This window comes from Cydia strobilella, chromosome 1 (assembly GCF_947568885.1).
Source record: "Cydia strobilella chromosome 1, ilCydStro3.1, whole genome shotgun sequence".
Taxonomy (NCBI): Eukaryota; Metazoa; Arthropoda; class Insecta; order Lepidoptera; family Tortricidae; genus Cydia; species Cydia strobilella.
Window position 1 is genome coordinate 34,849,584 of NC_086041.1, and position 15,825 is coordinate 34,865,408.

The window sequence follows — 15,825 nt, forward strand, 5'->3', positions numbered from 1 at the left end:
TGACGTTAAGACAGCTGAAGTTGACAGTGACACTGACACTGACGCCACTGACATTTTTTTTTTTTTTTTTTTTAACATTTATGGCCTGGATGCGAGTCCTTTAAGCCAAGTCTTTATTTTGCTATTTTTAAAACACTTCATTTAAGTGGTTAAATGGCAGAGAATGCACTAGTAATTTTGTTAATACACTTCACTTTAAATCTTCAATGCTGTATTTTTGATGTACTCGTATAACGGAACGTAACTGTCAACGTTTTTAAGAATATCGGTGAGGCGGCGGGGGACATTATTATCAAACCCTTCACTTAATTCACTTGCAAGGATGAGTCTTTGAAACGCAAACACTTGGCATTTAAATATAAGGTGTTCAACATCTGCAACGCTACCATTGTGGCAGTGAGGACATGTACCATCGGCTATAATCGAAAATCTAGCTAAGTGCGCTGGTGCACAGTTGTGACCAAACCTCAATCTATTGATGGTGGTAATAAAACTACGACTTCCCATCTTTATCTTCTCATACCAAGGCTTTCCAGGTAAGTCGGTTTGAATACTAGCGTACCATCTTCCTTTTATCTCTCTATCTTTGGTCCATAAATCTATCCACATCTTCACAACATCAGTCTTAACAGAAGCTTGACAATCAGTTAGTGGAATTCTAGTACTACATCTTACATCTAATTCATTAATACCTAAATAAGCAGCTTTGTCTGCAACTTCATTCCCTGTTATACCAGTATGGGATGGAATCCACATAAAATTTATATTTACATTATTATTTTTCAATTGTAATAACATCTTTTTAATTTTGTACAAAATAAAATTATCTTTATAATGCAATTGATTATTCTGTAATCCATAAATTAAGCTAAGTGAATCAGTGAAAATAAAGAAATGTTTATATTCTGACACTCTTATTATAACTTTCAGGGCTTCAAATACAGCATATGCTTCAGCCGTAAATATGGAACATAAATCATGCAATCTAAAGCTCTGTACAAATTTAGTCTGAGGATCATACACTGCACTTCGGACGTGAGACTCTGCTTTACTACCATCTGTATATAATTTGTAATAATTGGGAATTTGTGACAAGAAATGTAGAAAATCAGTATTATTATTGATAGATTTTGTGCATACTGTAATGTTTAAAAGTTTACTATTAAAGCTATCTTCATAACATGGCCAAATTTCATTTTTATATATATTACAAAACTTAGCTTCCACCTGTAAGAGTAATGCTGTTAACTTAGAAATTCTGGGATGACCCTTTATTCTTCTTATTACACTTTGATTATTTTTAGCATATATCTTAATTAAATATCTATAAGCTAACAACACCCATCTGACAGGTAAAGGCATTGTTTTAGTCTCTACTTCCATTGCTCTTATTGGGGTTGAACACATTGCCCCTGATATTATTCGCATTGCCTTATTTTGAATTATTTGTAGTTTATGTGTGTGATCAGTATTCATATGTACAAGAAAACTATAGTCAAAGTGACTTCTGACAAGGGTTTTATACAGTAAAGACAGTACTTGAGGGTCTGCGCCCCAAGATATACCGGCAAGACATCTCATAACATTTAAACCTTTAACAGAATTAGAAATTATGTGCTTAGCATGTAGGTCAAAATTTAAATGATTATCTATGACTACGCCTAGAAACTTATGAGAAGGGACTTCTCTGATAATCTCATTATTATATACAATATTTACATTTGTTGTGTCCTTGCTCAATATTAATAACTTGCTTTTGTCTGGATTGATCTTTAAGTGTAAGTAATTATTGTAATAAACATGAAGTTCATTTAGCGCATTATTAATGTGAGCTTTAGCTACATCTAAATTAGAATTAATAGAATATATTACAAGATCATCTGCAAATTGCAGTATATTAACATTAGAAGTATTTACAAACGAGTTTATCTCACTAGTATACAAATTATACAGTAGAGGAGACAGCGTTGCTCCTTGCATTGTGCCTTTGAAAACTTGTCGTGGTCCATGTAATATGTTATTAAATTTAACATATAGCTCTCTATTGTCTAAAAAATTAAATATCCATTTGCATAATTTCCCGGGGATATTAATATTAGACAGAACTTTTACTAGTATTGTAGGATCAACATTGTCAAATGCTCCTTGTACATCTAAAAATATACAAACAGCATGTGACTTGTTATAGTTAGCCAATTTTAAATCCGATATAAGAGATATAAAGCTGTCAGAACAGCTTCTACCTCGCCGAAAGCCATTTTGAAATGAAGGCAATATATTGTTTGCCTCAACATACCAATCAAGTCTAGTCTTTATCATATTCTCAAAAACTTTACCAACGCATGAAGATAGAGAAATTGGTCTATAAGAGTTTGCCTCACTAGGAGGCTTGTCTGGTTTTAAAATAGGTATTACACATTGTGTTTTCCAAGATTGAGGTATTTTTCCTAGTAACCAAAGTAAATTCATAATTCTTAATAAAACTTTTTGACCATTAACATGCAGTTTCTTTAAAAGCAAATATGGTATGTCATCCAAGCCTGGGGTAGTATTTTTCCTAGATTGCAGACTTACAATGAATTCCTCCCAAGTAAAAGGTTCAATAAGGTACTTAGACTCATTATTATTATTGTTATTTTCAAATAAACTTTCTATAGAGGTAGGATCGTTACTACAACGTTGGGTTAGTTTAGTTATGAATGGTTCTATAAATTCATCATTTTTGATTATCTGCTTAGATTTTAACCCCTTAAAACGTTTAATATTATTCCATATTAACCCAATAGGTGTACATCGATTTAAAGAAGCACAAAAACTACGCCAGCTACTAGTTCTTTCCTCTGCTATTGTACGTTTTTTAAGAGCAACAAGTTTCTTGTACGCAATATAATTTTCTAAAGATGGATTGGCCCTGTAATATTTTAACGCCTCATAGGCTTTAATGACACTATCCTCACATTTTTTATTCCACCAAGGAACCGGCGGTCTGCTAATAAAGTTTGTATTTTTAGTAAGTTTTGGGATACATTGTATTTTTAATAGATCGAGTTCAGAACTAAATTTGTCATAAGATTGTATAGGATCATTCTCATTTAAAGTAAAATTCGAGAATACCTCTTCTGAAAGCTCTTTATATTTATTCCAGTCAGCTTTAGTATATATAAATTTATATATTGGATCATTTATTTGGTATTTTTCAAGAGAGGTCAATATACTGATTATAGTAGGGTAGTGATAGCTGCCCATAGGGTCATCATGGACTTGCCACTCGCACAGAGGTGCTATACTTGCACTGCAGAAGCTGACATCGATCGCTGAGGGATTTCGATTGGGGTAAGTAACAGTAGTTGGATTTCCGTCATTTAAGATACATAGGTCTAAGTCACTTATAATATCAAACAGGGTGTTACCCCGAGATTGGTTAGTAGCGCAACCAAACGCTGTATGATGTGCATTGAAATCTCCTGATATTATTATAGGTGTTGGTAATTTCTCAATTATATTTTTAAGTCTATTTAGTCTTATGTGTGGACGGTTTGGAGGACAGTACACACATAAAACTGATAAAGGCCCTCGGTCAGTCACAATTGAGATTGCTACATTTTGAATATTTTCATAAAAGTCAGTGTGTATAAAAGTATGTTTATATATATTTTTAACAAGTATAGCAACTCCGCCATGTCCATTTTTAGCATATTTGCAGTAAATATTATAACCAGGTATCCTAAAAGCAGTATTAGTTGATTTTAACCAGGTTTCATTAAGAAGACAAACATCAATATTATAAACTTTTAAAAAATTAATTAGCAACGGTTTTTTATTTGTGGCTGATTGTATATTAAATTGAGCAATTCGAATATGTGTATAATCCATTATTTAATATTTTTAATAAGCATATCTTTAATAGAACTGTTAGTGATTGGATTAGAATCGGTCTTATTTGCTAATTCTATGAGAGTGCTAACCAAAGCGTTCAACAAGTCTACATTCTGTAGTAATTCTTTTTTAAGGTCAAGTTTCGGTGTTTCTGCTGGTGTAGCTGTAGGAGAAACATTTTTTTTCTGCGATTGTGGTTTATTTGCTTTTTCTGGAAGTTCTACAGTTTTGTCAAGGAGTATCGGAAACTCAACTTTTCGAGTTTCGGCTTTAGAGGCGTATGTGATATTAGTTTTTTTTTCTGTTATTTTTTGGAGTTTTATTGGACAAGTTTTCGATATTGCTAAATGAGGTCCGCTGCAGTTTGCACAACATAACTGATCCGGTTTGTCACAGTCTTTGTAGAAGTGGTCGCCCGAGCAAATGGAGCAACGCTGTCTTCCGTTACATACTTTAGCTGCATGGTTAAATTTAAAGCATTTAAAACACTGCAGTAGTGGAGGCACATATTCGAAGACTCTGTACGAGAATAAATCGTACTGTACATTGTCCGGTAGTACATGCGACAAGAACGTAATGCTCACTGTCTGTAAAGCAACACGTTCCTGTCCGACTTTTTTCGTGAAGCGGCGGACCGCTATTATCTCATAGATAGAGCTCAACTTTGTGTATAAATCCTTGTTAGAGATATTGGCTGGCACAAATCTGATTATTCCAGTTTTTTCGATTTGGGTCGCCGGTATGTACGCCTTCATGTTATATTTGGTCAAAAATGTAGCGTTGTTTAGAAAGTTGTTCGCTGTATTATACTGCTTGAAAACGACCGCAATTTTGTTAGCATTTACGCGCTGTATAGCCGTTACACCTTTAATGCCACTTGTGAATATGTGGTTGAGAAATATTGGACTTTTATTTCCCAATCTGTCCTTTGGGTCCACATGCTCTACAAAAACTTTAAACTCCAATTTTCCCGAGTTCTCAGGGTATAGTCTTTTGTAGTCCGGTTTAAAGTACGGTAAATATGCACTATTAGTACTATTAGATTGCTCACCCCCGCCGCCATCGTCCGTGCCGCCTAGGCCGTCGGTTTTGGAGCGCTTAAGGGTGGGCGGGTTTTCCCCGCCCCCCTCGTTTCCTCCCATTGTTTAGCCAGTAAGTATAATTATTTACAAAATTTTACATCAAATATATACAAATTAAGTTAGTTTAAACTAATAAACCACAATTTTAAAAGTTTAGAGCGAAAATTTTCCGACTACTTTTTTCAAGTTCCCGCCAAAGAATCCGACGCCACTGACAGTAAAGAGGAGTGTTTTATTGTCTTTCAATTAAACATGAGGTATCTACAGATCTTGCAACAAATCGCATGCGATTTTGCATTGGAGGCAACTGTGAACTGTATTCTATGAAATAAACATTTGTATTTGTATTTTGTATTTGAAGAGTAAGAGTAGCAGCCTAGTAGTATAAAAGGTATTTTATTATCTACGTATTAAATATTATTAAGCGCCCTCCACACTCATGCGCGAAGCCGCGAACGCGAATGTGGCGTCGATTTCGCAGATCTGCGAAGCCATATAGACATATAGGTAGGATCCAACTTACCTGCCGTTTTTTAGTGTGCTTCCGTAGAATCCAACCAATCCCTCAAGCTTACCCGTGAAGTCTATCCTCAACGTATAAAGCCCTCTTGATAACTCTCCCTCCGTTCTTATTATTAACATATCTCTTCTGGCGTCAATATTCTTTTGTGTTTTGATATTATGTATATTCGAATCATCATCTCTTTTCAAATCCACGAATGAAATACCGAGTTTATTAGTATGCAAAGTCACGTTTTGCGTGGGTTGTAGTATATCCAGCTGAATTTTGACGGATCCAGTAAATGTTTTGTTGCGGCCCGTCAACGTTGGCTCCAGTCTCAATTTGTAATTTTTCGGTATTACGTGTCTCGGAAGCCTGTAATTCATGCTCTACAAAACAATAGAAATAATTCTTTTTTATTAGACTTTCAAGAAAGTAAAGATAAGTTAAACGATACTCTAATAATGAATAAAAGGAGCCTTTTGAAATGCGTTGATCAAAGTTTTACATCAACGCCAGTCCAGACGGGAACAATTTTTCGCCAATCTGATTAAACTGACTGATCAAACTAACTTGCTTTTGTCTGGATTGATCTTTAAGTGTAAGTAATTATTGTAATAAACATGAAGTTCATTTAGCGCATTATTAATGTGAGCTTTAGCTACATCTAAATTAGAATTAATAGAATATATTACAAGATCATCTGCAAATTGCAGTATATTAACATTAGAAGTATTTACAAACGAGTTTATCTCACTAGTATACAAATTATACAGTAGAGGAGACAGCGTTGCTCCTTGCATTGTGCCTTTGAAAACTTGTCGTGGTCCATGTAATATGTTATTAAATTTAACATATAGCTCTCTATTGTCTAAAAAATTAAATATCCATTTGCATAATTTCCCGGGGATATTAATATTAGACAGAACTTTTACTAGTATTGTAGGATCAACATTGTCAAATGCTCCTTGTACATCTAAAAATATACAAACAGCATGTGACTTGTTATAGTTAGCCAATTTTAAATCCGATATAAGAGATATAAAGCTGTCAGAACAGCTTCTACCTCGCCGAAAGCCATTTTGAAATGAAGGCAATATATTGTTTGCCTCAACATACCAATCAAGTCTAGTCTTTATCATATTCTCAAAAACTTTACCAACGCATGAAGATAGAGAAATTGGTCTATAAGAGTTTGCCTCACTAGGAGGCTTGTCTGGTTTTAAAATAGGTATTACACATTGTGTTTTCCAAGATTGAGGTATTTTTCCTAGTAACCAAAGTAAATTCATAATTCTTAATAAAACTTTTTGACCATTAACATGCAGTTTCTTTAAAAGCAAATATGGTATGTCATCCAAGCCTGGGGTAGTATTTTTCCTAGATTGCAGACTTACAATGAATTCCTCCCAAGTAAAAGGTTCAATAAGGTACTTAGACTCATTATTATTATTGTTATTTTCAAATAAACTTTCTATAGAGGTAGGATCGTTACTACAACGTTGGGTTAGTTTAGTTATGAATGGTTCTATAAATTCATCATTTTTGATTATCTGCTTAGATTTTAACCCCTTAAAACGTTTAATATTATTCCATATTAACCCAATAGGTGTACATCGATTTAAAGAAGCACAAAAACTACGCCAGCTACTAGTTCTTTCCTCTGCTATTGTACGTTTTTTAAGAGCAACAAGTTTCTTGTACGCAATATAATTTTCTAAAGATGGATTGGCCCTGTAATATTTTAACGCCTCATAGGCTTTAATGACACTATCCTCACATTTTTTATTCCACCAAGGAACCGGCGGTCTGCTAATAAAGTTTGTATTTTTAGTAAGTTTTGGGATACATTGTATTTTTAATAGATCGAGTTCAGAACTAAATTTGTCATAAGATTGTATAGGATCATTCTCATTTAAAGTAAAATTCGAGAATACCTCTTCTGAAAGCTCTTTATATTTATTCCAGTCAGCTTTAGTATATATAAATTTATATATTGGATCATTTATTTGGTATTTTTCAAGAGAGGTCAATATACTGATTATAGTAGGGTAGTGATAGCTGCCCATAGGGTCATCATGGACTTGCCACTCGCACAGAGGTGCTATACTTGCACTGCAGAAGCTGACATCGATCGCTGAGGGATTTCGATTGGGGTAAGTAACAGTAGTTGGATTTCCGTCATTTAAGATACATAGGTCTAAGTCACTTATAATATCAAACAGGGTGTTACCCCGAGATTGGTTAGTAGCGCAACCAAACGCTGTATGATGTGCATTGAAATCTCCTGATATTATTATAGGTGTTGGTAATTTCTCAATTATATTTTTAAGTCTATTTAGTCTTATGTGTGGACGGTTTGGAGGACAGTACACACATAAAACTGATAAAGGCCCTCGGTCAGTCACAATTGAGATTGCTACATTTTGAATATTTTCATAAAAGTCAGTGTGTATAAAAGTATGTTTATATATATTTTTAACAAGTATAGCAACTCCGCCATGTCCATTTTTAGCATATTTGCAGTAAATATTATAACCAGGTATCCTAAAAGCAGTATTAGTTGATTTTAACCAGGTTTCATTAAGAAGACAAACATCAATATTATAAACTTTTAAAAAATTAATTAGCAACGGTTTTTTATTTGTGGCTGATTGTATATTAAATTGAGCAATTCGAATATGTGTATAATCCATTATTTAATATTTTTAATAAGCATATCTTTAATAGAACTGTTAGTGATTGGATTAGAATCGGTCTTATTTGCTAATTCTATGAGAGTGCTAACCAAAGCGTTCAACAAGTCTACATTCTGTAGTAATTCTTTTTTAAGGTCAAGTTTCGGTGTTTCTGCTGGTGTAGCTGTAGGAGAAACATTTTTTTTCTGCGATTGTGGTTTATTTGCTTTTTCTGGAAGTTCTACAGTTTTGTCAAGGAGTATCGGAAACTCAACTTTTCGAGTTTCGGCTTTAGAGGCGTATGTGATATTAGTTTTTTTTTCTGTTATTTTTTGGAGTTTTATTGGACAAGTTTTCGATATTGCTAAATGAGGTCCGCTGCAGTTTGCACAACATAACTGATCCGGTTTGTCACAGTCTTTGTAGAAGTGGTCGCCCGAGCAAATGGAGCAACGCTGTCTTCCGTTACATACTTTAGCTGCATGGTTAAATTTAAAGCATTTAAAACACTGCAGTAGTGGAGGCACATATTCGAAGACTCTGTACGAGAATAAATCGTACTGTACATTGTCCGGTAGTACATGCGACAAGAACGTAATGCTCACTGTCTGTAAAGCAACACGTTCCTGTCCGACTTTTTTCGTGAAGCGGCGGACCGCTATTATCTCATAGATAGAGCTCAACTTTGTGTATAAATCCTTGTTAGAGATATTGGCTGGCACAAATCTGATTATTCCAGTTTTTTCGATTTGGGTCGCCGGTATGTACGCCTTCATGTTATATTTGGTCAAAAATGTAGCGTTGTTTAGAAAGTTGTTCGCTGTATTATACTGCTTGAAAACGACCGCAATTTTGTTAGCATTTACGCGCTGTATAGCCGTTACACCTTTAATGCCACTTGTGAATATGTGGTTGAGAAATATTGGACTTTTATTTCCCAATCTGTCCTTTGGGTCCACATGCTCTACAAAAACTTTAAACTCCAATTTTCCCGAGTTCTCAGGGTATAGTCTTTTGTAGTCCGGTTTAAAGTACGGTAAATATGCACTATTAGTACTATTAGATTGCTCACCCCCGCCGCCATCGTCCGTGCCGCCTAGGCCGTCGGTTTTGGAGCGCTTAAGGGTGGGCGGGTTTTCCCCGCCCCCCTCGTTTCCTCCCATTGTTTAGCCAGTAAGTATAATTATTTACAAAATTTTACATCAAATATATACAAATTAAGTTAGTTTAAACTAATAAACCACAATTTTAAAAGTTTAGAGCGAAAATTTTCCGACTACTTTTTTCAAGTTCCCGCCAAAGAATCCGACGCCACTGACAGTAAAGAGGAGTGTTTTATTGTCTTTCAATTAAACATGAGGTATCTACAGATCTTGCAACAAATCGCATGCGATTTTGCATTGGAGGCAACTGTGAACTGTATTCTATGAAATAAACATTTGTATTTGTATTTTGTATTTGAAGAGTAAGAGTAGCAGCCTAGTAGTATAAAAGGTATTTTATTATCTACGTATTAAATATTATTAAGCGCCCTCCACACTCATGCGCGAAGCCGCGAACGCGAATGTGGCGTCGATTTCGCAGATCTGCGAAGCCATATAGACATATAGGTAGGATCCAACTTACCTGCCGTTTTTTAGTGTGCTTCCGTAGAATCCAACCAATCCCTCAAGCTTACCCGTGAAGTCTATCCTCAACGTATAAAGCCCTCTTGATAACTCTCCCTCCGTTCTTATTATTAACATATCTCTTCTGGCGTCAATATTCTTTTGTGTTTTGATATTATGTATATTCGAATCATCATCTCTTTTCAAATCCACGAATGAAATACCGAGTTTATTAGTATGCAAAGTCACGTTTTGCGTGGGTTGTAGTATATCCAGCTGAATTTTGACGGATCCAGTAAATGTTTTGTTGCGGCCCGTCAACGTTGGCTCCAGTCTCAATTTGTAATTTTTCGGTATTACGTGTCTCGGAAGCCTGTAATTCATGCTCTACAAAACAATAGAAATAATTCTTTTTTATTAGACTTTCAAGAAAGTAAAGATAAGTTAAACGATACTCTAATAATGAATAAAAGGAGCCTTTTGAAATGCGTTGATCAAAGTTTTACATCAACGCCAGTCCAGACGGGAACAATTTTTCGCCAATCTGATTAAACTGACTGATCAAATCAGGTGGTGCACACGCAAACGCCAATTTGGCTTGCCGATTATGATTACGACCGATATTACCACCCTACCGATAAAATGAAGGTGTAGGCGCAAGAATACCAATTTGTGACGCTAGTATTCGTGTCGGGGGCATTTTATTACTATTTAGAGCGCTCAAATATATCACTATAGGTAAATCTAAAATTGGTGATTAAAGTAGAGATTGATGCCAATTTATTTTCTAATCAAATCGGTCGAGTTGATCATCCCGTCTGGACTAGCTTTCATGTCCGTGTTAACTGAGCGGCCGATACGATACGACACCTATAATACGGCATTTTGAGTGTGTCATAACCGCTATTGGGTGATAGTTGTTAGAATGTTAATAATGTTATTGCTGGACTTCCGGTTCGAGCGCCATCTTGATAGTTAGCATCGTGATTAATTACTTTGTTTTTTGCTTATTAATATTGTTTAAAGTGTAATATCGATAGCTTATTATACAGTAAACTAATGTGGTAGTGTGCAGTGAATGGAGAATTAATTTTGAAGCGCGTTTAACCACCATCTTGGAGTCAACGGCCGGTAGTCCACGTGCTTCTTGTAAAGACTAGCTATCGATTTACAAGAGCTAACAAATCACCGTACACTGTCTTGTACAACCGTACAATTTTTGTCGTTTGTAAACCTCTCAATACCTTGATACTGGCGAAATAGTCCCACTGGGCTGAAGCCATAATTTTAAAAGAAGAAGAAGAAGAAGAATGTTATTGCTGTCTGTTTTTGTTTTGTCGCTTTCTGTGTTTTGTTCCATTAACACTTAGTTTTTAATCTTAATTGTTACTAACCATTATGGGCCAGTGTTGTCTTAAATAAATAAATTGAATTGAATAAGCAACGGATATTTAAGTTAAATAATAATAACCAGTTTTAAGTACAGACTGCAAAAAATTGTTTTATTTACAAATAAACTAGTTTTTTAATAAAACTGATATTCATGAAATAAAACTATGAAAACGGATTATATCGCGTATATTGAATTTATAATACATCCCGACGTTTCGAACTTGTTACAGTAGGCAAATCTTTGTTTCAGAGAGCCCAGAGGATATGTGATGACCAGCATCTGGCCGCGGAGCTCCAGCATGCCAGGCGCGCGCTCCAGGCAAACGAGCTCAGGATACCGCGGGTCAACCAGAGGTCCCACATTAAGATCCCCACAGTCGAGCGCAGGCCTGCCATTCTGCCTTTTGTCAGGGGGGTCACGGACAGGATCAGCCACATCTTGAAGCGTGCTTCTATAAAAACATATTTCAAGCCAATGAAGAAGATGTCACAATTCCTGAGGCCTGTAAAATGCAAAACCCCTCTACAGACTGCAGGAGTGTACAGGCTGGACTGTGAGTGTGGCCTATCATATGTCGGGCAGACGAAACGGAGCATTTCCACTCGGGTGAAGGAACACATAGCTGATGTCAAGCACCGTCGACCTAGGTCTGCTGTCTGTGAGCATGTCATGGATAAAGCCAATCACTCAATCAAGTTTGATAAGCCTCTGGTTCTTGCCAAGGAGAAGCGTTACATACCCAGAATGCTGCGCGAGGCCATTGAGATTAAGAAATATCCAAACTTTAATAGGGAAGATGGCTTTTCTCTACCACCAGCTTGGGATCCTGTAGTCCACCTGATAAAGGAGCAAGCGAGACATAGACTGTGAGACCGTAGTGTTGGATGATGCTGGACATTCTGATGTTTTGAAAAGATGTGTCCCGCCGAGTTTGTTGCCGGTCCCATATTGGGATACCCTCCTACAATTTAGGAGGGAATTAAATCTTCTCGGGTCCGTGGTGTAGGGTTGGAGCCGGCATAGTTTATTTTTATCGCGTATATATATATATCTTTACTTGAAAAATAATTATAGTGTATAACTAGCCTTATGAACCGATTTTGCATGTACAACCAGCCTTAACGTTTGTAGTCTATGATTGTTCATTATTTTAGTATGTGGGTATTTTTGCATTTTGTAATTTTTCCTCAGTCACCCGTTGACCACGAACGCTGTAAAGAGTTCGAAACGTCGGGATGTATTATAAATTCAATATACGCGATATAATCCGTTTTCATAGTTTTATTTCATGAGTAACTATCGCGGTAACCGAAGACAATATTAAAACTGATATTATTATATATATCACTCAGGTAGCATTTATACGTCATTATGACGTCCGTTACGTATTTATGACGTATATATGACGTCATTATACGTCACTTTTACGTTGCTGACGTCACTTTGCTACCTGGGCAGTTCACGCTAGAATTTCATATCACAACTATAACCATAACTCCATAATATAATAATAACTCCACCGCCGATTCGGCCACGGCGACTGCTATCAACTCCGTTGCTGTCTCTGAGGGCCTACCGCGAACCACGTTCGACGGGTTGCCTCTCTGTCGCACTTGTTAATTCGTACGTAAGTGTGAAAGGGAGGCAACACGTCGAACGTGGTTCGAGGTAGGCCTTCTGGTGTGCTTGCAGTGGCTAACGTAGCCGATTTTGTTTCTAAAAGTTCGCGAACATTGCGGGCATGTGAGCACACCATTTGTGTAATTAATGTATTGCCGCAGGTGGTCTGGCTATTATTTCGCCGCGCTATGGAATCCAGCTCTAAGCGTCGTCGCGATTCAAATCTACATCATATACATAGGTACAGTCGCCATGAGATATATCGGAGCGGCCGAGGTGCTCAAAAATATCTAAACACGACTCCTATGCCTTGACAATAGAGGCGTGCCTCGGCCGCTCCGATATATCTGATGGCGACTGTACCTACCTAATAACGTAGGTGTTAAATGGTACTTAAGTCAAACTGTTAATTTGATTCAGACAATGGAACATTTACCTAAACTTTATGTTTTCAATTTGTGAAATTACAACAAAACAATGGAATACAATCAGTATGAAAATTGTAAAACAAATCCATTTAAATCCAAATGTCAGTTGCTCATCGTAAAAAAAAAGTACGTGGAACGTAAAATGCTCTAGTGCACAGTGCAGAAACGTATCATTTTCTGTACACCTTTTAGAACAACAATGACCCTTTTTCAGAGGATGAGATGTGAAATAGTTATTTACGATACAAGTGCGGAAAAGAGGAAATTCGAAACGAGTGACGATAAATTAAAACACGACCGCAGGGAGTGTTTTAAATCGACACGAGTTGCGAATTACCTATTCGCACGTGTATCGTACAACGTTTTACAGTACATATGGCCCTTTAAACTTTCGACATATGCACGAAACATATGCACTAGTGCGAGAAAGTAGCACCATATGTACTGTAAAAGCCTTTTTGTCGCACGAATGTGCTGAAGCGAGAGAGAGGCAGATATAACTAATTTCAATTTTTGATTTTCACGGTAGGCGAGGTTTAAGATATAACCGGGAAAAAAAATAAGATGAGATTATGAGTTGTAACATTTTACTTGTTTGTTTCTATTATCGTGGTGGAAAAACACTCACCACAGCTTTATTATTCGCTCGGGAAAGTTCACTTAGAGTTGTCCCATGGTCCTGTTTGCAAGTACTTCCCCTTGTAGCGAGTGCTACCGTAGATATGCAAAAGCACAACGCCAGCAATCCGAAAACGATCAGCAATTTATTACTGCCAACCCACTGCTGGACACGTCTTGGCTTCATCTAGTAAAGTAAAGAAACAAGTAGACCAAGCTAACTCTGCCGCCATTTTCAAAGCACAGCTCATGAAAATCTGGTACAACTGGATCGGGCATGAGGGGTGGGGGAAAGGATCGAACGGAATAGTCTTATGTATCTTTCAGTAGGAGTAGCAGAGAAAGCGCTGTTATTGTTTGCGAGTGTGGAGTCTAGTTCGCTAATCAGCGAAATCGACTCCACACTCGCGTTCGCGGCTTCGCGCCGCGTAGTCTGGAGCGCGCTCTAGAACTGCTCCTAGGTCGCGGTGCGGTGCGATGGTGTGTTACGCCCTTAAATTTAGTATGGTTTATGGTGGGCTACAAATCTAATCGACCAATCATATTATAGAATATTGTCGCATTGCGTATGTTCCGTCCCTCACGGGCGCACGCGTACAGCTCATGTATGTAATGCTAGGTCTATGGCACAGCTAGAAGTTTAAAGTTCAAAATAACACTTGGGCAGCATGTCCTATCAAAATCGCTGCAAAGTTAGCTTGGTCTGACTCTAAAGATATATGAATAATAATAACAAAGAAACTTCCGTGAGACTCGGACAATGGCCGATATAAAGTAGGTACTTTATTCGACAATTGAGCGCCTTGCAAAATAATGATGTTGCAAGTGCAACGCCGCTGGACACTCTCACTTGTGACGCGACGACGTTGTTGACCCCACACCATTGGGTTAAAGCAAAAAAAAAGACAAAAAAAAAACATTTGGTGTGGAATTGCCCAATATTTTGCTTTCGTGTTATTTTACTGTTCTGTCGCTATGCATGATTTACGTAGCCATGCCAAATTGCAGCTTTCTGGCACTAACTATGCACTAACGATCGCGGAGCAAAGCCGCGGACGGACAGACAGACGGACATGACGAAACTATAAGGAACCCTTATACCTACTTATGGTTGACTACGGAACCATAAAAATGGGTATCTTCTGTATTGTAGGTAAATTTACGGTCAAGGAATTTAATTTTAGTACAATTTCGTACCTTGCCACAGTGACAATAGTATAAGGTCCCTAGTCCCTAACAACTTATATATGTATCATGTCACTGTGACAAGGTACCTACATACGAAATGGTAGGTAGGTACGTACCTACTGAAATTAATTTCTTTGACTTTAGATGACTTTTTTTTTCGCTTCAATCCCATGTGGGGTTTTGAATAAGTACTATTTATTAAGTAAATATTCCTGAATCTCGAAAGCACTAAAAATGTGTGTTATTATTTACCTTTGACTTATAAACCCTTAAAAATAGTTTTTTCAAATTTACTTTTAAGCGGTTTAGTTACATATTATTAATTTAAAACTCACCGTTAATTTTATTTTTTTATTATTTACACGCACAAAAAATATTTAAGCATCACAAAAGTCTTTTAGCGCAGAGCAGACTCCCGCCGACAAAAGTTTTTTTATCATATAGTGAGATAAAAATAGCTTAAATAATACAGTTTCACTATCTGTTCACTGCGGTCACTCGAGAAAAACTGTGCCGTACGTTGATAGTGAGAGTGACTGGGCGATCGGCAGCGCGTTAGACAATGGAATGCGAAGAGTTAAGTAGGCTCGGTATAATCATGTATAATTGATGAGATGACGGTGTATCTACATATGTGGTATTTTCTATAAAAAGGGACCTTATTGTCGTTGGCTCTTACGCCATTATAAACGATGCTCCGATATAAATACAATGCCGCGCGACGCTGTGCGGCGTAAGCGCCATCGACAATAAGGTCCCTTTTCATAGAAAATGCCCCATATATACTACATACACGGCATACACCCCAGGTCAAAAGTATGGAAGCAACGTTT

At 36.8% G+C, this 15,825-nt stretch overlaps 2 long non-coding RNA genes across 2 annotated transcripts; one reads left to right on the forward strand and one right to left on the reverse strand.

The window, feature by feature from the left end:
- The first annotated feature begins 19 nt into the window (after positions 1–19).
- Positions 20–1,190, forward strand: LOC134745376 (uncharacterized). The gene is made up of 2 exons (XR_010128160.1): positions 20–536; positions 931–1,190. It is a non-coding gene; the product is annotated as an uncharacterized LOC134745376 (long non-coding RNA).
- Positions 1,191–9,929: 8,739 nt separating this feature from the next.
- Positions 9,930–15,524, reverse strand: LOC134745399 (uncharacterized). Its single transcript, XR_010128169.1, has 3 exons — positions 15,328–15,524; positions 13,815–13,991; positions 9,930–10,132 (listed from the first exon to the last, which is right to left on the reverse strand). It is a non-coding gene; the product is annotated as an uncharacterized LOC134745399 (long non-coding RNA).
- Between the last annotated feature and the right edge of the window lie 301 nt (positions 15,525–15,825).